The 10,555-nt window shown below is 40.9% G+C and overlaps 1 long non-coding RNA gene across 2 annotated transcripts; it reads right to left on the reverse strand.

Moving 5' to 3' along the window:
• Window positions 1–1,055: 1,055 nt before the first annotated feature.
• Window positions 1,056–9,976, reverse strand: LOC126627120 (uncharacterized). Of its 2 annotated transcripts, none has more exons than XR_007624911.1 (3): window positions 9,455–9,976; window positions 8,996–9,062; window positions 1,056–1,127 (listed from the first exon to the last, which is right to left on the reverse strand). It is a non-coding gene; the product is annotated as an uncharacterized LOC126627120 (long non-coding RNA). The 2 variants fall into 2 exon arrangements; XR_007624910.1 differs by lacking the exon at window positions 1,056–1,127 and adding an exon at window positions 7,850–8,173.
• Between the last annotated feature and the right edge of the window lie 579 nt (window positions 9,977–10,555).

Raw genomic sequence — 10,555 nt, forward strand, 5'->3', positions numbered from 1 at the left:
TTGGAGACGGGTCGTTACAATAAATATTTAAATTGAAGATCGAATTCATTCATTGTATTCATATAGGGTCAATGAGTGTAGCTGTAAAAAATCATCAAAATCGGAGTTAAAATAACCGTTAAATCATGATTTTTCGTTGATAACATTCGAAAAGTTTTGTCCCGTTACTTGATCTCTGAATGTTTGCCTTTTTTCGATTTTGGCATTTACGATCTTGAAGCATATAAAAACAAGTTTGACTGTTGGATCGTTGAAATTAATGCATATCCCATAAAAACAATAGATTCATAAACACTTAGAGTTTATTTATACTTTCATTAAGTATAACATAAGATCCACCAGTGTAAATATTTTAAATTGAAGATCGAATTCATTCATTGTATTCATATAGGGTTAAGGAGTGTAGATGTAAAAAATCATCAAAATCGGAGTTAAAGTAATCGTTAAATCGTGATTTTTCGTTGATAACAGTCGAAAAGTTTTGTCCCGTTACTTGATCTCTGAATGTTTGTTTTTTGCAATTTTTGGCGTATGCAATCTCGAAGTATATACAAACATGTTTGACGGTTGGATCATTGAAACTAGTTTCGTAGAATGCGTATCCAATCAAAATAATAGATTCACTAACACATAAAGAGTTTGTTCATACTTTCATTAAGTATAACATAAGAATCCACTAGTGTAAATATTTTAAATTGAAGATCGAAGTCATTCATTGTATTCATATAGGGTCAAAGAATGTAGATGTAAAAACTCATCAAAATCGGAGTTAAAATAACTGTGAAATCGTGATTTTTTGTTGATAACCGTTGAAAAGTCTTGTTGACACACCCTGATCCTAGAATCAAGGCGTGCTGGCCGTCACGTGAGTGTGACGTAGCCAAAAGTATGACACGGAAGCAAGATATAACAGAAATATGAAGGAATTTAAACCAACCACTAGCAGTAATAACCTACTAGCATCAAAGAGAGAGTTATAAAATAAACACACGAATTCAGAGCGTAGGTCTAAGTGCAGTCAAGTAGGACCATAAATAAAGTACAACACCTGCAGGTGAGTCCTACATGCAGTACGTCTGTCAGAATGCCGAAAAAGACCTCGAGAGCCACCAACTGCTAACTAGAACCTAGAGGGGCGCAAAACAAAGATGAGTGGGTTAGTAAAACCAAAGATTTTCCAAAACATTTCATTTAAAACATTTCTAACCCCTCTCCGTAAAACCTGTATACTTTCCCAGAAAATAGAATATAAACATATATATATACATATATCATCAAAACTCCGCTCACCATCTATCAACATAACATCTCAGAAAGAATATGCCATATCATGCCAAAATATAATATGAATGCATCGATATAATCAGGTGAAATAATAAATCAACCGGAGACCCTGCAGTGGTCCTGTACGGCTGATTCTATAGCTCAATATCCCATCTAGCCGGAGTCACCAACTGTGACTTGTACGGCTCTACACTGCACATAAGTCGGAACTACCTATAGTAGTCTGTACGACTAAGATGGTGACATAATACGCTCTATTGCTTCTCTCATCAATCATCTGTGCACATAATCTAAAGTCACCCACCAGTTGGAACCCCTCTAATGGTCTGTACGACTGGCATGTCGGAACCACCTCTAGTGGTCTGTACGACATCCACCTACTTGGATCCAAGGCGAGCGTGCGGTGTGGTGAATACTATAAGCACTAATACCAAAGGTGCAGTTTATGAGCTCACAACGCAATCACATCATCATTCATTCATATAAACCATATAAACTCACCTGTGTGTCCACGGCACCAATTCACACATATATATGCATCAATTATCAATTCATAACTCATAATATGCATGCATGGCATTTTAGAAATATAATTTCATATAAACGCATTTTCTGGGAAAACAATAGTATATAGGTAATACGAAAACAAAACTGCCCACTCACTGATAAGTCGATGGGTCGTAATCCCTGTGACGTCCCTGGATGCGCTCGTCCTCGGGATAGGTGTCACCTATATGCGAAACAACTATAAAAACGTTAATTTAAACACATAACCAACAATTCGAAATAACTTCTCATACGATGCTCAATTTGGGTATATGAATATACCACATCGACCTACTCGACGTCACGGACGTCGAGAATTTTTAGGTAAATTTTTGGAGGCCGCACGCACCCCCACGCGCATCATCCCTAACCTCGGCTCGCCGAACTGAACTTTCCGGCGGCCGGTTTTTGGCCAACTTTGAAACTCCTTGTTCTCCTTCGTTTCTCAACCATTTTCTTCGTATTTTATATCAATTTGAAGCCCCAAACATGTAGAATCACGATACACTACTTTAAAGCTCTAAAAATCATGAAATCTCACTGGAGAAATTTCACAAAAACTGGCCAACTTTGAACGTGGTGATCCCGACGTCCAAAACCTTCAAACGAAGCACTCCGAGCTTCCTTGGGACCTCACTAAGCTCACTATAAGCTTAGAATTCCCTGATACACAACATTTCACGTGTACATGAACAGTGACAAAAAATGAGGGTTCGGGTTTCACGTTAATTCGAAGGTTTACCTTCCTCAAACTAGCACCAAACGACTCAGAGCATCACTAGGATGAAGAATCTTACCTTGTTTGCTTCGATCCACGGAGTTTTGGATGGTTTTGGTAATGTCCGTACAATCGGGGTGAGAGAGAGAGAGAAAGCCGTGAGGGAGGAGAGAGACAGAGTGATACAGGAAGGGGGAGAGAACAAGAAGTGTGTGAGGTGTCCACACTAAATCCTCACCATCCATCTAATTCCCTAACCACATAATTCCAAAACCAAAATTTTAATCCCAAAACTTATAAAATTAATCCAAATAACGTCACACACACGTACCTTAATACCCGCTAAGGGTAATTCCGTCATTTCACGCTCCCGATATAAAATTTTCAGGACGGGCTGTGACAATCTCCTCTCCTTAAAGAATTTCGTCCCCGAAATTCCCACAATCAAATAAACCGCTTAATACCCATAGAATAACCTTGGGCACATCTCTCTCATTCGATCTTCTGTCTTCCAGGTAGCTTCTTCTGCCGAATGGTTCCTCCACAACACCTTCACCAAACTCACCGTCTTGTTCCTTAGAACCTTATCTTTCCAATCCAAGATAGTGACTGGTTCCTCATCATATATCAAATCCGGATTAATCTCTAGCGGTTGAGGAGGGATCACATGCGAAGGATCAGAAATATAATGTCGAAGCATAGAGACGTGGAACACATTATGGACCTTAGATAACTCCGGAGGCAACTCCAACCGGTAGGCAACTTCACCAATTCTTTCAGTGATTACATAAGGTCTAATGTATCTCGGACTTAGCTTTCCTCTTTTTCCAAATCGTACCACACCTCTCCAAGGTGACAATTTCAAAAATACCCAATTGCCCACATTATACACTCGATCAGTGGCATGTCGATCAGCTAAACTCTTCTGTCGATCCTGGGCTGCTTTCAGATTAGACTTAATCACCTGAATATTTTGAGTAGTCTCATCCACAATCTCAGGGCCTTCTAACACTCTTTCACCAACCTCAGACCAACACAAGGGCGTACGACACACCCTACCATAAAGTGCCTCAAATGGTGACATACCAATGCTCGAGTGAAAACTATTATTGTAGGTAAATTCCATCAAGTCTAGACGATCATGCCAGGAATCACCAAATTGTAACACTGAAGATCTCAGCATATCCTCCAACGTCTGGATCGTCCTCTCTGATTACCCATCAGTTTGAAGATGATAAGCAGTACTATATAGCAAATTCGTACCAAGAGCTTCCTGAAAAGCTACCCAAAATTTAGAAGTAAATCTTGGGTCTCGATCAGAAATAATATTCACTGGAACTCCATGATACTTCACAATCTTCGTAATGAACAACTTAGCCAATTTATTCAGAGGATACTTTTCCCTCACTGGAATGAAGTGCGCTGACTTGGTAAGTCGATCCACAATCACCCAAATACCATCGAATCCATTTCGTGTACGAGGAAGCTTATACACGAAATCCATGGTTATATTTTCCCATTTCCACTGGGGAACAGGAAGTGGCTGCATTCACCCAAAAGGCTTTTTCCTTTCTGCTTTGACTTGCTGGCAAATAATACATCTACTCACATACTAAGCAATTTCCCTCTTCATACTCGGCCAATAATAAAATGGTCGAATGGTATGGTACATTTTTGTTCCTCCTGGGTGCATCGCATAAGCTGAACAATGCGCTTCATCCAAAATTTCCTTCTTTAATTCCTCATTATTCGGAACATACATTTTGTTCTCCTGCATAAGCATGCCATCTGATTCTCAAATCATGAGGTCTTTCTTTTTCCCTTCATTTCTTAATTGAACCATTTCTTGAATTTCTTCATCCACCATCTGAGCTTCGAGTATACAATCAACCAAAACTGGCCTGACTTGAAAACTAGCAAGAAAAGCTTCGCTTCGATCTTCCAACTCCAACTTTACTCCAGTTGCCCTCAGTTCAGGAAGAAGGGGAACACGACAAGCATATAAAGCATTGAGTCTACCTTGAGGTTTCCTACTCAGTGCATCAGCTACCACATTAGCACGACCCGGATGATACTCAATAGTGCAGTCATAATCACTTAATAATTCCATCCATCTTCGTTGATGAAGATTAAGATCATGCTGAGTAAATAGATACTGAAGACTCTTGTGATCAGTGAAGATCCTACACTTCTCACCATATAGATAATGCCTCCAAATCTTCAAGGCAAAGACAATGGCTGCCAACTCAAGATCGTGAGTAGGATAATTCCTTTCATGATTTTTCAACTGTCGAGAAGCATAAGCAATCACTCTATTATGCTATCATCAGGAAGTACCAATACTGGAGCATGAGTGAGGCAATATTTCAATTGCTGGAAACTCCGCTCACAATTCTCATCCCACTCAAATTTAACATCTTTCCTGGTCAACTTCGTTAATGGCAAAGCAATCATAGAAAAATCCTGAACAAACCGTCGGTAATAACCTGTCAAACCAAGAAAACTTCGTACCTCAGTGACGGTTCGAGGTTGCTCCTACTTCTCCACTGCTGCTATCTTTTGAGGATCTACTTGAATTCCTTGAGCCGATACAACATGCCCCAAAAATGCCACTTCAGTCAACCAAAACTGACATTTACTGAACTTGGCATACAACTGATGTTCCCTCAATTTCTTTAATACCAAGTTAAGATGTCGGATATGATCTGCTTTAGATTTAGAGTATACCAGAATATCATCAATAAAAACAATAACAAATTTATCAAGATATTGCTGGAATACCTCGTTCATCAACCTCATGAAAGCTGCAGGTGCATTGGTTAACCCAAATGGCATAACCAAAAATTCATAATGTCCGTAACGGGTTTGGAAAGCCGTCTTAGGTACATCTTCATCCTTAATATTCAACTGATAATAACCAGATCTCAAGTCAATCTTAGAGAATACACACGCACCTTTCAGCTGATCAAACAAATCATCGATGGGAGGCAATGGATAACGGTTTTTAATCGTTACCCGGTTCAATTGCCTATAATCAATGCACAATCTCAGAGGTCCATCTTTCTTCCTCACAAATAATACTGGAGCTCCCCAAGGTGACGAACTAGGTTGAACGAAACCTTTATCAAGTAATTCTTGTAACTGAATTTTCAATTCTCTCAGCTCAGCAGGAGCCATTCTATAAGGAGTTAGAGATATAGGGTCAGTACCTGGAAGCAAATCAATAGAGAATTCCACATCTCTGTCTGGAGGTAACCTCGGCAAATCATTAGGAAATACATCAGGATAATGCCTGACCACACCAACTTCTTCTACACTGCTAGGAACAACATCATTTAACACCACATGTGCTAAATATCCTTGGCAACCCTTCAATAATAACTTCCTTGCTCTTATGGTAGAAATGACACCATGTCTCACCCCACTTCTTTCACCCACAAAAGTAACCTCGGGTAGTCCAGGACGATAAAAAGTAACTGATTTCCCATAACAATCAATATGGGCACGATTATAATGCAACCAATAAGCCCCAAGAATTACATCAAAATCCACAATATCTAATGGAATAAGGTCAGCTAGCATAACTACGCCCTCTACCATCACTGGACACCCAAGATACACACTATCAACATAACACTTATCTCCTCTAGGCATGGCAAACTCTAAATCAAATCCTAGAGGCGACGGGTGAGGTTGAGTCATTTGAGCAAACGTATGACAAATCACAGAATGCGTAGCATCACAATCAATCAAAACTCTAGCAAAATGACCAAGAACATTTAACGTACCCATGATCAAATCGGGATGGTTCTGAGCATCTTGCAGTGAGATGTGATTAACACGCCCCTGAGCTTGCTATCGTCCACCACGACCTCTACTGCCTTGATTACCTCGCCTCTAGGGAGTACATCCCTGGCCTGACTGACTAGGCTGCCTAGATGATCCTGCACCACCAGTAGCAACTTCCCCCTGACGGGGCTGACCTCCCTGATGCCACTGAGATCCACCAACTGGCATGGATGAATAAGAAGAATAACCCCCAAAGTCCTGAGAATAACCTATATGAGAATAAGGCTCTTGGGGATACTGATAAGGTCAGAAAGCATAAGGAGCAGCATCCCCCTGGTAGTGGTAGGCACCACCACGACCCGACTGGCCATAACTGCCTGGTCTAAAACTCTGCTGAATCGGCGCTAGATGTGGCACAGTGGTCTGCTGAGGTCTCTGCTGACCCTGGGGACAGTGAGAAGCCCGATGTCCCTTTTGTCCACAAGTATAACAAGCACCACCACCTCTCCTGCACTCACCATGATGACGAAAATTACAACGACGGCACCACGGAGTGCCATAACCACCAGCTCCACCAAAATCCCTCTGCCTCTGAAATCTGGGTCCACCAGAAAATCTTCCACCACCTCTCCTCGGGCCAGTAATACTATATCCACCACTAGAAGAACTCGAACTCGCCCCACTCTTCTTAAAATTCTGAGTCTTGCGAGGTTCCGGAATATAGATACCTTTACCTTTATCATCCTTCTTCTGACCATCATTCTTGTCCTCGTCATCCTCACTCTCACTGGGAAGATTATCGAAGTTCTCCATCCTAACCAAAATCTCGAACAACTCATGATAATCGGCACAGGGAAGTGCACTGGCAAAAGTCCGCCACTTTCTCTTAGTTCCCAACTTGAAACGTCGAAGCATCTCTACCTGATTACCAGCTGTATCAGGGTCATAACGAGACAAATCAGTAAACTTTCTGTAGTACTCATGAGCTGACATATTCCTCTGTTTCAATCGAGTAAACTCTTGCTTTTTACGATCAATGTATTCTGGAGGGATAAATCTCTTCATAAAGTTCTCTGTGAATACTTTCCAGTCAGCAGCCGTCTCAGGTGACATGTACCTAGCCTGATTTTCCCACCAAGCTGCTGGCTCACGGCCCAAAAACCAGGTAGTGGTCTCAACCCACCTATCAGCAGGAAAGTTCCCTGACTTTGCATCACTTGAAACGTCTTCTCAATATGGTCTAGCCATTTCTCTACCCCCTCGTGACCTTCATTACCCATAAAACGATCCAATTTCAAATTGTACATGGTCTTCAGGGGTGTTCATGAGGAGGGGGAGGAGGACGAATTGCATTATGTAAAGCCTGGGCCATTGCTTCCCCTAACTGAGTAATATCAGGGAAATTAGGTTCAGAAGTACGGCGGGGTTCCCTACGTTCCCTACGAGGCGGCATAATTCTGACAGAAAACATCAAAAGGTCATTAGAGCATTAACAATTATACAGGACTGCAACCTAGGCTCTGATACCAAACTGACACACCCCGATCCTAGAATCAAGGCGTGCTGGCCATCACGTGAGTGTGACGTAGCCAAAAGTGCGACACGGAAGCAAGATATAACAGAAATATGAAGGAATTTAAACCAACCACTAGCAGTAATAACCTACTAGCATCAAAGAGAGAGTTATAAAATAAACACACGAATTCAGAGCGTAGGTCTAAGTGCAGTCAAGTAGGACCATAAATAAAGTACAACACCCGCAGGTGAGTCCTACATGCAGTACGTCTGTCAGAATGCCGAAAAAGACCTCGAGAGCCACCAACTGCTAACTAGAACCTGGACGGGCGCAAAACAAAGATGAGTGGGTCAGTAAAACCAAAGATTTTCCAAAACATTTCATTTAAAACATTTCTAACCCCTCTCCGTAAAACCTGTATACTTTCCCAGAAAATAGAATATAAACATATATATATACATATATCATCAAAACTCCGCTCACCATCTATCAACATAACATCTCAGAAAGAATATGCCATGCCATGCCAAAATATAATATGAATGCATCGATATAATCAGGTGAAATAATAAATCAACCGGAGACCCTGCAGTGGTCCTGTACGGCTGATTCTATAGCTCAATATCCCATCTTACCGGAGTCACCAACTGTGACCTGTACGGCTCTACACTGCACATAAGTCGGAACTACCTATAGTAGTCTGTACGACTAAGATGGTGACATAATACGCTCTAGTGCTTCTCTCATCAATCATCTGTGCACATAATCTAAAGTCACCCACCAGTCGGAACCCCTCTAATGGTCTGTACGACTGGCATGTCGGAACCACCTCTAGTGGTTTGTACGACATCCACCTACTTGGATCCAAGGCGAGCGTGCGGTGTGGTGAATACTATAAGCATTAATACCAAAGGTGCAATTTATGAGCTCACAACGCAATCACATCATCATTCATTCATATAAACCATATAAACTCACCTGTGCGTCCACGGCACCAATTCACACATATATATATGCATCAATTATCAATTCATAACTCATAATATGCATGCATGGCATTTTAGAAATATAATTTCATATAAACGCATTTTCTGGGAAAACAGTAGTATATAGGTAATACGAAAACAAAACTGCCCACTCACTGATAAGTCGATGGGTCGTAACCCCCGTGACGTCCCTGGATGCGCTCGTCCTCGGGATAGGTGTCACCTATATGCGAAACAATTATAAAAACGTTAATTTAAACAAATAACCAACAATTCGAAATAACTTCTCATACGATGCTCAATTTGGGTATATGAATATATCACATCGACCTACTCGACGTCACGGACGTCGAGAAATTTTTAGGTAAATTTTTGGAGGCCACACGTGCACCCACGCGCCGGGACAGGCACGGGGACACGCGCCCCCACGCGCATCATCCCTAACCTCAGCTCGTCGGACTGAACTTTCCAGCGGCCGGTTTCCGGCCAACTTTGAAACTCCTTGTTCTTCTTCGTTTCTCAACCATTTTCTTCTTATTTTATATCAATTTGAAGCCCCAAACATGTAGAATCACGATACACTACTTTAAAGCTCTAAAAATCACGAAATCTCACCGGAGAAATTTCACAAAAATCGGCCAACTTTGAACGTGGTGATCCCGACATCCAAAACCTTTAAACGAAGCACTCCGAGCTTCCTTGGGACCTTACTAAGCTCACTATAAGCTTAGAATTCCCTGAAACACAACATTTCACGTGTACATGAACAATGACAAAAAATGAGGGTTCGGGTTTCACGTTAATTCGAAGGTTTCCCTTCCTAAAACTAACACCAAACGACTCAGAGCATCACAAGGATGAAGAATCTTACCTTGTTTGCTTCGATCCACGGAGTTTTGGATGGTTTTGGTGATGTCCGTACAATCGGGGTGAGAGAGAGAGAGAAAGCCGTGAGGGAGGAGAGAGACAGAGTGATACGGGAAGGGGGAGAGAACAAGAAGTGTGTGAGGTGTCCACACTAAATCCTCACCATCCATCCAATTCCCTAACCACATAATTCCAAAACCAAAATTTTAATCCCAAAACTTATAAAATTAATCCAAATAACGTCACACACACGTACCTTAATACCCGCTAAGGGTAATTCCGTCATTTCACGCTCCCGATATAAAATTTTCGGGACGGGCTGTGACACCTGTCTCGTTACTTGATCTCTGAATGTTTATTTTTTACGATTTTTAGCATATGCAATATGGCAGCATATACAAACAAGTTTGACGGTTATATCGTTGAATTAGTTTCGTAGAATGCGTATCCTATCAAAACGATAGATTGACTAACACTTAATAGTTTATTCATACTTTCATAAGTATAACATGTATCTACTAGTGTAAATATTTTAAATTGAAGATCGAGTTCATTTATTGTATTCATATAGGGTAAGGAGTGTAGTTGTAAAAAATCATCAAAATCAGAGTTAAAATAACCGTTAAATTGTGATTTTTTGTTGATAACCGTTGAAAAGTTTTATCCCGTCACTTGATCCTTGAATGTTTGTTCTTTGCAACTTTTGGCGTATGCGATCTTGAAGTTTATACAAACATGTTTGACGGTTGGATTGTTGAAACTAGTTTCGTAGAATGCGTATCCCATCAAAACAATAGATTCGCTAACACTTAAGATTATTCATACTTTCATTAAGTATAATCCACTAGT

The sequence above is a fragment of the Malus sylvestris genome, chromosome 6 (assembly GCF_916048215.2).
Source record: "Malus sylvestris chromosome 6, drMalSylv7.2, whole genome shotgun sequence".
NCBI lineage: Eukaryota > Viridiplantae > Streptophyta > Magnoliopsida > Rosales > Rosaceae > Malus > Malus sylvestris.